The sequence below is a fragment of the Scyliorhinus torazame genome, chromosome 9 (assembly GCF_047496885.1).
Source record: "Scyliorhinus torazame isolate Kashiwa2021f chromosome 9, sScyTor2.1, whole genome shotgun sequence".
Lineage (NCBI taxonomy): Eukaryota > Metazoa > Chordata > Chondrichthyes > Carcharhiniformes > Scyliorhinidae > Scyliorhinus > Scyliorhinus torazame.
The window spans coordinates 76,225,003-76,236,212 of NC_092715.1; positions in this window are offsets into that span (position 1 = coordinate 76,225,003).

An 11,210-nucleotide genomic window follows, 5' to 3' on the forward strand; every position below is an offset into this window, starting at 1 on the left:
CAACCTGTAACTCGTGGAGTGCCACAGGGCCAGTGCTGGGACCACATTATTTACAATACATATATATATATTTTTTAAAATATATTTATTAAAGTTTATTAACAAATCAATTTTTCTCCCTTACAAACAATAACCCCCCCCCCGTAACAAATAACAAAAAATTGCCCTGAACAAGATATATACATGGCAAAATGGTATATTTACATAGCTTTATACACTGGCTCTCTCCCGCACGTGCCAGTTTCCCCCACCCTTCATGTTATCTCTTGCTCATCCATCCCCCCAAGCAGCCCCCCATTCCCCCCCCCCCTCCCAAGACGGTCCCCCCCCCCTGGGTTGCTGCTGCTGCTGACCGACCTTCCTCCAACGCTCCGCGAGATAGTCTAGGAACGGTTGCCACCGCCTGTAGAACCCCATGCGCAGACCCTCTCAAGGCAAACTTTATCCTCTCCAGCTTAATGAACCCAGCCATATCATTTATCCAGGCCTCCACTCTGGGGGGCTTTGCCTCCTTCCACATTAGCAAGATCCTTCGCTGGGCTACTAGGGATGCAAAGGCCAGAATGCCAGCCTCTTTCGCCTCCTGCACTCCCGGCTCGTCCACTACAAATATTGCTAGCCCCCAGCTTGGCTTGACCCGGACTTTCACCACCTGAGATATCGCTACCGCCACTCCTCTCCAGAACCCCTCCAGTGCCGGGCATGACCAAAACATATGGACATGGTTCGCCGGGCTCCCTGAGCACCTTCCACATCTGTCCTCTACCCCAAAAAACCTACTCAACCTCGCCCCCGTCAAGTGCGCTCTGTGAACCACCTTAAATTGTTTCAGGCTGAGCCTGGCACACAAAGAGGAGGAATTAACCTTACCTAGGGCATCAGCCCATAACCCCTCCTCAATCTCCTCCCCCAGCTCCTCCTCCCATTTACCCTTCAGCTCCTCTACCAGCGCTTTCCCCTCTTCTTTCATCTCCTGGTATATTGCCGACACCTTGCCCTCCCCGACCCATACACCCGAGATCACCCTATCTTGAATTTCTTGTGCCGGGAGCAACGGGAATTCCCTGACCTGTCGCCTCACAAAAGCCCTCACCTGCTTATATCTAAAGGCATTTCCCCGGGGTAACTCAAACTTCTCCTCCAGTGCCCCAAGGCTCGCAAATGTCCCGTCAATGAACAGGTCCCCCATTCTTCTAATCCCCGCCTGATGCCAGCTCTGGAACCCCCCCCGTCCATCTTCCCCGGGACTAACCGGTGGTTACCCCTGATCGGGGACCACACCGAGGCTCCCACTGCACCCCTGTGCCGTCTCCACTGGCCCCAGATCTTTAACGTTGCCGCCACCACCGGCCCCAGATCCTTAACGTTGCCGCCACCACCGGTCTCGTGGTATACTTTGACGGCGAGAACGGCAGCGGTGCCGTCACCAACGCCCCCAGGCTCGTTCCTTTACAGGACGCCATCTCCATCCTCTTCCATGCCGTCCCCTCTCCCTCCATAACCCACTTGCGGATCATCGCCATATTTGCTGCCCAGTAGTAGCTCCCTAGGTTTGGCAGCGCCAACCCTCCTTGGTCCTTACTGCGTTCCAGGAACCCTCTCCTTACCCTCAGGGTCTTATTCGCCCACACAAACCCCATAATACTCCTACCTACTCTCTTAAAAAAGCCTTTGGTGATCACGATGGGAAGGCAATGAAACACAAACAGAAACCTCGGAAGGACCACCATTTTGACCGACTGCACTCTATCCGCCAGCGAGAGCGGTAACATGTCCCATCTTTTGAAGTCCTCCTCCATTTGGTCCACCAACCTCGTCAGATTCAGTTTATGTAGGGCCCCCCAACTCCTGGCTATCTGGATCCCCAGATATCGAAAACTCCCCGCCGCCCTCCTCAGCGGTAGGTCCCCTATCCCTCTTTCTTGGTCCCCTGCCTGTAATACAAAGAGCTCACTCTTCCCTACATTGAGCTTATAGCCTGAAAACTCCCCAAACTCCCTTAGAGTCTGCATTACTTCCACCATCCCCTCCATTGGATCCGCCACGTACAGCAACAGGTCATCCGCATATAGCGACACCCGATGCTCTTCTCCCCCTCGGACCACCCCCCTCCATTTATTAGACTCCCTCAATGACATGGCCAAGGGTTCGATCGCCAATGCAAACAACAGGGAGGACAGGGGGCACCACTGCCTCGTTCCTCGGTACAGCCGAAAGTACTCCGACCTCCGCCGGTTCGTCACTACACTCGCCACCGGGGCTCTGTAAAGGAGCTTAACCCAGCTGATAAACCCTCCCCCGAACCCAAACCTACGCAGCACCTCCCAGAGGTACTCCCACTCTACTCGGTCAAAGGCCTTTTCCGCGTCCATAGCTGCCACTATCTCCGCCCCTCCCTCCTCTGATGGCATCATTATCACGTTTAAGAGCCGCCACACATTAGTGTTTAATTGCCTGCCCTTTATGAATCCCGTCTGGTCCTCATGGATCACCCCCGGGACACAGTCCTCAATCCTTGTGGCCAGCACTTTTGCCAACAACTTGTCATCCACATTGAGGAGCGAGATCGGCCTGTACGATCCACATTGCAGTGGATCCTTGTCCCGCTTTAGGATCAAAGAAATTGTCGCTTCCGACATTGTCGGGGGCAGGGTCCCCTCCTCTCTTGCCTCGTTAAAGGTCCTCACTAGTAGCGGGGCCAACAGGTCTACATACTTTCTGTAGAACTCCACCGGGAACCCGTCCGGCCCCGGGGCCTTCCCCGCCTGCACACTCTCCAAACCCTTGCTCAGCTCCTACAACCCAATTGGTGCCCCCAAACCAGCCACCTCTTGCTCCTCCACCCTCGGGAATCTCAGTTGGTCTAGGAATCGTCTCATCCCCTCTTCCCCCGCTGGGGGCTGGGATCTGTACAGCTCTTCATAGAAGGCCTTGAATACCTCGTTTATTTTCGTCGCACTCCGAACCGTGGCTCCCCTTCCATCTTTGATTCCCCCTATTTCCCTCGCTGCCGTCCTCTTACGGAGCTGGTGTGCCAGCATCCGACTAGCCTTTTCCCCATACTCATAGGTCGCCCCCTGCGCCTTCCTCCACTGTGCCTCCGCCTTCCCTGTGGTCAACAGGTCAAACTCCGTCTGGAGCCGTCGTCTTTCCCCAAGTAGTCTTTCCTCCGGGGCCTCTGCGTATCTCCTGTCCACTCTCAAAATCTTCCCCACTAACCTCTCCCTTTCCATGCCCTCTGTCTTCTTCCTATGAGCCCTGATGGAGATTAGCTCTCCCCTTAAAACCGCCTTCAACGCTTCCCATACCATCCCCATTCGCACCTCCCCGTTGTCGTTGGCCTCCAAGTACCTTTCGATACACCTCCTCACCTTCCCACACACCACCTCATCTGCCAACAGTACCACATCCAGCCGCCACAGCGGGTGTTGGTCCCTCTCCTCTCCCAGCCCCATTTCCACCCAGTGCGGGGCGTGGTCCGAAACGGCTATGGCCGAATACTCCGTCCCCTCCACCCTCGGGATGAGCGCCCTGCCCAGAACAAAAAAATCTATCCGGGAGTAGGCTTTGTGCACATGGGAGAAGAAAGAAAATTCCCTGGCCTGCGGTCTTGCAAACCTCCATGGGTCCACTCCTCCCATCTGATCCATAAACCCCCTAAGCACCTTGGCCGCCGCCGGCCTCTTTCCAGTCCTTGATCTGGAGCGGTCCAGTGCTGGGTCCAGCACTGTATTGAAGTCCCCTCCCATTATCAGGCCTCCTACCTCCAGGTCCGGAATGCGCCCCAACATGCGGTTCATGAATCCAGCATCATCCCAGTTTGGGGCGTATACATTTACCAACACCACCCACGTCCCTTGCAACCTACCGCTCACCATCACATATCTCCCTCCCTTATTCACTACGATAGTCTTGGCCTCAAATGACACATGCTTTCCCACCAATATTGCCACCCCTCTATTCTTAGTGTCCAGTCCCGAGTGAAATACCTGTCCTACCCATCCCCTTCTTAACCTGACCTGGTCCGCCACCTTCAGGTGTGTCTCTTGGAGCATAGCCACGTCTGCCTTCAGTCCCTTCAAGTGTGCGAACACTCGAGCCCTCTTCACCGGCCCATTCAGGCCCCTCACGTTCCATGTTATCAGCCGGATTGGAGGGCCTTCTGGGTTATCCCTAGTCCTTCAATTACCGCCAGCATAGGCGCCAGCATCTCCTTGCGCAGCTCCTCGAAGCAGCGCTTGATGAATTCCTGCAGCTCTGGCCCGCACTCCACTTGGTCTCCGCCCGCCGCCATTTTGATTTTTTACCTCCTGCTGCTCCAATGTCGCTTTTTTGGCCGTTGCACTTCTGGTCCAGTCCATAAAGGTTGGAGGGGGACCTCTCTCTTCACTTCCCCACGGATTGTCGTCAAAAAAATTCCGTTGGGGCTCCTCCAATGAGCCCGAAAGTCCGTAGTAGCGGGAGCTGCCGAACCGTGCGGCTTAGCTCCGCATAGCCGCAACCGGAAGTCTCCTTACAATACATATTAATGACTTGGATGAGGGAAGTGAATGTACTATTGCCAAGTTTGTGGATGACACAAAGATAGATGAGAAGGCAAGTGGTGAGGATGACACAGAGTCTACAGAGGGATATAGGCAAGTTAAGTGAGTGGGCAAAAAACTTGGCAGATGAAATATAACGTAGGAAAATGTGAAGCTATGCTCTTTGGTAGGAGGAATAAAGGAGTTAAATATTACTTAAATGGAGATGTTGTGTTATGCTGCTTCAGATAACACAGGCTTCTACTTGATGCAGTCTTAACTAAAGGATGCTCCAGACTCTGAAATGAGTTCAACCTGTTTATTGAACTATTAACACAGTTTTCAAATGAGTTTGACTCTCTGCTAATCTAACTGTAGTAACTCAGTCTAACTGTACCAGCTTGCTCTTAGCCACGTGCTGGGGTGTGATGCTGCTGATCAACCCTGTCTAACTGTCTAGATGTCGGTCTGTGGAAAGAGGCAGGGTGTGAGTGCCTCATCCCTTTTATAGTGTTTATGTCATGCCCCCTTGTGGTGATGCCACCTCTGAGTGTCCTGACTGCCCATTGGTTGTGTCCTATTCTGAGTGTTCATTGGTTGCATGTTTGCATATCATGGCATATCCCCCCTTTTTTTTGTTTTTGTTTTTTTAGATGTATATACATGTGAATGTGTCTGTCTAATGTGACTGACAGAGGAATACAGAACAGAACAAACAAAACAAATGCTCGTAAGTCCAGTCTCTGAGGCTTGCGTCTGATCCTCGTCGACTGCCGGAGAGGTGGTGGAGGGGATGACGGTGTCTTGACAGGCGAGTGGGAGGCACGACTGGTGGCCTCGTGGTTCGAGGTGTCTGGAGGTGGCAATTCGACATGTGGAAATGGAGGGGAAAGTGGTTGTGGGCAAGCAACTTTTCGCAGTGCCCTTCGATTCCTTTGCACAATGGAGCCATCAGCCATACGTATGACATAGGATCTGGGCGCGGCCTGTCGAACAACGACAGCCGGAGCAGACCACCCACCATCCGGTATCTTGATCCTGACCGTGTCTGCCGGGGATAGCATGTCCAGATTGATGGCATGTGTGACATAGCCCTGCTTCTGGCTGTCGCGAAGCTGCTGCATCTTCTGCAGGTGATCAAGGTTGGGCAGGTGTATGGCTGGAAGCATCGTCCGCAGGTCCCTGTTCATCAGTAGTTGAGCTGGCGACATGGCAGTGGACAAGGGAGTCGCCCGGTACACAAGTAGTGCAAGGTGTATGTCGGCAGCGGAGTCCGAGGCCTTGCGGATGAGATGCTTAACGAGGTGCACCCCTTTTTCGACTTTGCCATTGCGGATAGTGCGGACTGGAGGTGACATGCCTGAAATTATAGCTCTTGGCGAACGTGGACCATTCTCGACTGTGGAAGCACGGAGAGGTCTCTAGGTCCTGTGGTTGGAGCGTCTCCTTGCTCTGCGTTGGCTGGAACCTCTGACAGGTTTCGCAATTCAGGACCATGTCCGTGAAGTCCTGGTTGATGCTGGGCCAGTAGACAGCTTGTCGGGCCCTGCGTCTGTACTTTTCTACACCCAGGTGTCCCTCATGAATCTGCCGCAGCACCATGCTCTGGAGACGTAGCGGGATGACTATCCTGTCCAGCTTGAGCAGGATGCCATCGATCAGTGTCAGGTGGTCCTTGACGTTGTAGAATTGAGGGCATTGCCCTTTCTGCCAGCCATTGCTGAGGTTGTGGATGACTCGCTGCAACAGGGGGTCTTTGGCCGTCTCTTCCCGGATAAGAACAATCTTCTCATCTGTTGCCGGGAGAGTGCTTGCACACAGTTGTACCTGCAATTCAATATGCTGGATGATCTCAAGTGGTTCACTGGGTGAATTGACGGAGCAGGACAATGTATCGGCGATGATGAGCTCCTTTCCAGGTGTGTACACCAAATTAAAATCATACCTCTGGAGTTTGAGCAGAATTGTCTGCAAACGAGGCATCATGTCGTTCAGGTCCTTTTGGATGATGTGGACCAGAGGTCTATGATCCGTCTCAACAGTAAATGTTGGCAAGCCGTAGACATAATCATGAAATTTGAGGATGCCGGTGAGAAGACCTAAACACTCCTTCTCAATCTGCGCATATCTGGTCTCAGTGGGTGTCATTGCCCGTGACGCGTATGCTACTGGTACCCAGGATGACATGTTGTTTCTTTGAAGCAACACTGCCCCAATGCCATCCTGACTCGCATCTGTGGATATCTTGGTCTCTCGGTCTGGGTCAAAGAATACAAGGACGGGTGCAGTGGTGAGCTTGGCTTTCAGCTCCAGCCACTCTGTTCGGTGCTCCACCTTCCACTCAAAGGCGTTTGATTTTTTCACCAGGTTGCGTAGGGCCGTGGTGTGTGTGGCCAAATTCGGGATGAACTTGCCAAGGAAATTGACCATTCCCAGGAAGCGCAGCACTGCCTTCTTGTCCTTGGGGGCTTTCATTGACTCGATGGCTTTAATTTTGTCTGTGTACATGCGTACACCGTGTTGCGAAATCTGATCGCCCAGGAACTTGAGCATGGATGTCCCAAAACAGCACTTGGACCTGTTTAGCTTGAGGCCATGTTCATGTATGCGTCGGAATACTTTCTTGAGTCGCGACACATGTCCCTCTGGGGTTGTGGACCAGATTATGATATCGTCAACGTAGACACGAACCCCTTCTATTCCCTCCATCATCTGTTCCATGATGCAATGGAAAATTTCTGATGCCGAGATGATGCCAAATGGAATTCGATTGTAGCAGAATCTGCCAAAAGGTGTGTTGAAGGTGCAGAGCCTTCTGCTGGATTCTTTAAGTTGGATTTGTCAAAATCCTTGGGATGTGTCCAATTTTGTGAAGAAGCGCGCGTGTGCCATCTCACTCGTGATTTCTTCGCTCTTCGGCATGGGGTAACGTTCCTGCATAATTGGTGGGATTCTCTGACCCCCCCCCCCCCCCCCCGCCGGGAGGCTGTGTGGCCGCCTGTTTTTTGCGGGTCCCGCCAGCGTAAATCACAACAGGTCCTTACCGGCAGGACCTGGCTCCACGGGCAGCCTGCAGAGTCCTCGGGGGGGGGGGGGCGTGGGGGTATCTGGCCCCGGGGGTACCCCCACGGTGGCCTGGCCCGCGATCGGGGCCCACCGATCCACGGTCGGGCCTGTGCCATGGGGGCACTCTTTCCCTCCGCACCGGCCACTGTCAACCTCCGCATTCCAGTGCGGAGAAGAACCCCCCCTGCGCATGTGCTGGGATGACGCCAGCACACGCTGGCGCTCCTGCGCATGCGCCAAGTTGCGGAGGCCCTTCGGCGAAGGAGGATTCCGCATCTTCGGGGCAGCCCGACGCCGGAGTGGTTCACGCCACTCCTCGACGCCGGAGTGGCCCACCCCGCCGGTGCACAGAGAATACCGCCCCCCCCGTTTTTGTTTAGAACCTTGGGGTCAATGCAGAAGGCTTCTTTACGCACACCATCGAGCTGACCCAGTCGGTTGGTTCAGTGACCTTGGAGATGATGTCTTTTTGTTGCAGACTCGTGAGCTCTGCCTTCAGGCGGTCTCTCAGTGGAGCAGGGACCCGTCGTGGTGCGTGGACCACTGGCTTGGCATCAGGCCGCAGTAGAATCTTGTATCGTACGGCAGCGTGCCCATCCCGCTAAATACATCTGGGTACTGGGTTAGGATGTCGTCGATGCTGACCTGAAGATCCGAATGGGACGGCGTCGTGGTGTAGACCCTTTGAATGAGGTTCAGTTGCTTGCAGGCGTGCGCACCTAGCAGGGACGCCCTGTCTGGTTTAACAAACTCGAAGCGTAAGCTTGCTTGTGTGTGTCGGCTGGACACCTGCAGATAGCAGGACCCCAGTGCCTTGATTGCATTTCCATTGTAGTCCAGGAGTTTGCAGGCAGCTGGAAGGATTGTGGGGGGCTTCTTGATTCACTTGAAGTCCACCTGCGAAATCAGGTTGGCGGAGGCACCTGTGTCCAGTTTGAACTGGATGGAGCAGTGGTTGACCTTCATCATTGCATGCCATTTGTCCTCGGAATCCACGGCCAGGATTGATTGGACTCACGATGTGTCCGGTGTGGCGTATTCGCACTTCGTAATAATGCCCATTTGGTAAGTGTTGTCCGGGTATTCATCATTCGGATCTGTCGCACTGCCTGGATCAGAGTCATGCATTCGGTGTTGCACACTTCTGATGCGCCGCTGTCGGAATTGGGAGCGATGGCTCCTGATTGTGGTGCAGATCTGCACAGGGCTGCATAGTGGTTTGGTTTCCCACAGTTTAAACAGCGTTTGCCTCTTGCAGGGCAGTTTTTTAAAAAATGGCGGTGTCGCAGTTCGCACACGTCATGACGTCGGCGTCATGATGCTCAGTGCGTCGTTGCGCATGCGCAGTGCAGTTCCCGGACATCTGCACCTGCGCAGTGCGGTTTTCGGCTGCTTCGTGTTCCCGATCGCATTGCGCATGCGTCGGGCCCGGGAAGAGCGTGCAAAATGGCCGCTTTCGTCAATGTGGAGGCGCTGCATCCGGGAGATGGCCTGAACACTCTCCACCTCATGGGAGGCTTGTTTTTCATTTTCCGTTTTGTACTGTGAATAGCGATTTTTAGAGTGCTCATGCACAGTACACGTTTCAATCGCGACTGGCAGGGTCATGTGCTTGATCTTCAACAATTGATCTCGCAGAGGATCAGAGTGGACTCCAAAAACGATTTGGTCGCTGATCATGGAGTCAGTGATATCACCGAAGGTGCAGGATTGTGCTAGCAGTCTAGTTAGATAGGAGTTGAAGGATTCGTATTTACCTTGCATCCTCTGCTTGAAGGTGTAGCGCTCTAAGATTTTGTTGCGTGTCCACCTTGCAGTGACTGTCGAATTTGTCCAGGATGGTTTGGTGCCTCGTTTTGTCCTGCCCTTCGGAAAAGTGAAAGGAGTTGAAGATCTCGCAGTGGTGAGTAGAAGAGTTATCTTCCGAGCATCGGTCGCACCATTGAGGTCGGATGCTTCCACGTACAGTTAAAATTTCTGCTTGAATGATCGCCAGTTGGCACTAAGATTGCCGGTGGTCCTGAGCTGATGAGGAGCTGAATCTTGTCCATTGTGCCTGTATTCAGAAGCTGGTTGTCATGGATCTTGCTGAGTTGAACTAAATAGATTGAACGGTCATTCCTGGTATCATGTTGTGTTATGCTGCTTTGGATAACACAGGCTGCTACTTGATGCAGTCTTAATTAAAGGATGCTCCCGACTCTGAAATGAGTTCAAGGTGTTTATTGAACTATTAACACAGTTCTCAAATGAGTTCGACTGTCTGCTAATCTAACTGTAGTAACTCAGTCTAACTTTACCAGCTTGCTCTAAGCCACGTGCTGGGGTGTGATAATAAGAACATAAGAACTAGGAGCAGGAGTAGGCCATCTGGCCCCTTGAGCCTGCTCCACCATTCAATGAGATCATGGCTGATCTTTTGTGGACTCAGCTCCACTTTCCGGCCCGAACACCATAACCCTTAATCCCTTTATTCTTCAAAAAACTATCTATCTTTATCTTAAAAACATTTAATGAAGGAGCCTCTACTGCTTCACTGGGCAAGGAATTCCATAGACACATAACCCTTTTGGTGAAGAAGTTTCTCCTAAACTCAGTCCTAAATCTACTTCCCCTTATTTTGAGGCTATGCCCCCTAGTTCTCCTTTCACCCACCAGTGGAAACAACCTGCCCGCATCTATCCTGTCTATTCCCTTCATAATCTTATATGTTTCTATAAGATCCCCCCTCATCCTTCTAAATTCCAACGAGTACAGTCCCAGTCTACTCAACCTCTCCTCGTAATCCAACCCCTTCACCTCTGGGATTAACCTAGTGAATCTCCTCTGCACACCCTCCACTGCCAGTACGTCCTTTCTCAAGTAAGGAGACCAAAACTGAACACAATACTCCAGGTGTGGCCTCACTAACACCTTATACAATTGCAGCAGAACCTCCCTAGTCTTAAACTCCATCCCTCGAGCAATGAAGGACAACATTCCATTTGCCTTCTTAATCACCTGTTGCACCTGTAAACCAACTTTTTGCGACTCATGCACTAGCACACCCAGGTCTCTCTGCACAGCAGCATGTTTTAATATTTTATCATTTAAATAATAATCCCTTTTGCTGTTATTCCTACCAAAATGGATAACCTCACATTTGTTAACATTGTATTCCATCTGCCAGACCCTAGCCCATTCACTTAGCCTATCCAAATCCCTCTGCAGACTTCCAGTATCCTCTGCACTTTTTGCATTACCACTTATCTTAGTGTCGTCTGCAAACTTGGACACATTGCCCTTGGTCCCAAACTCCAAATAATCTATGTAAATTGTGAACAGTTGTGGGCCCAACACTGATCCCTTTTTTTTGGTAAATATTTTATTGAAAATTTTTGGTCAACCAACACAGTACATTGTGCATCCTTCACACAATATTATAACAACACAAATAACAATGACCTATTTTATAAACAAAAAATGAATCAATAATAAATAATAAAAATGAAAACTAACCCTAATTGGCAACTGCCTTATCACAAGTAACACTCTCCAAAAATATAATTTAACAGTCCAATATATAATTATCTGTAGCAACGACCTATACATATTATACAGTATATATTAACAACCCTGAGA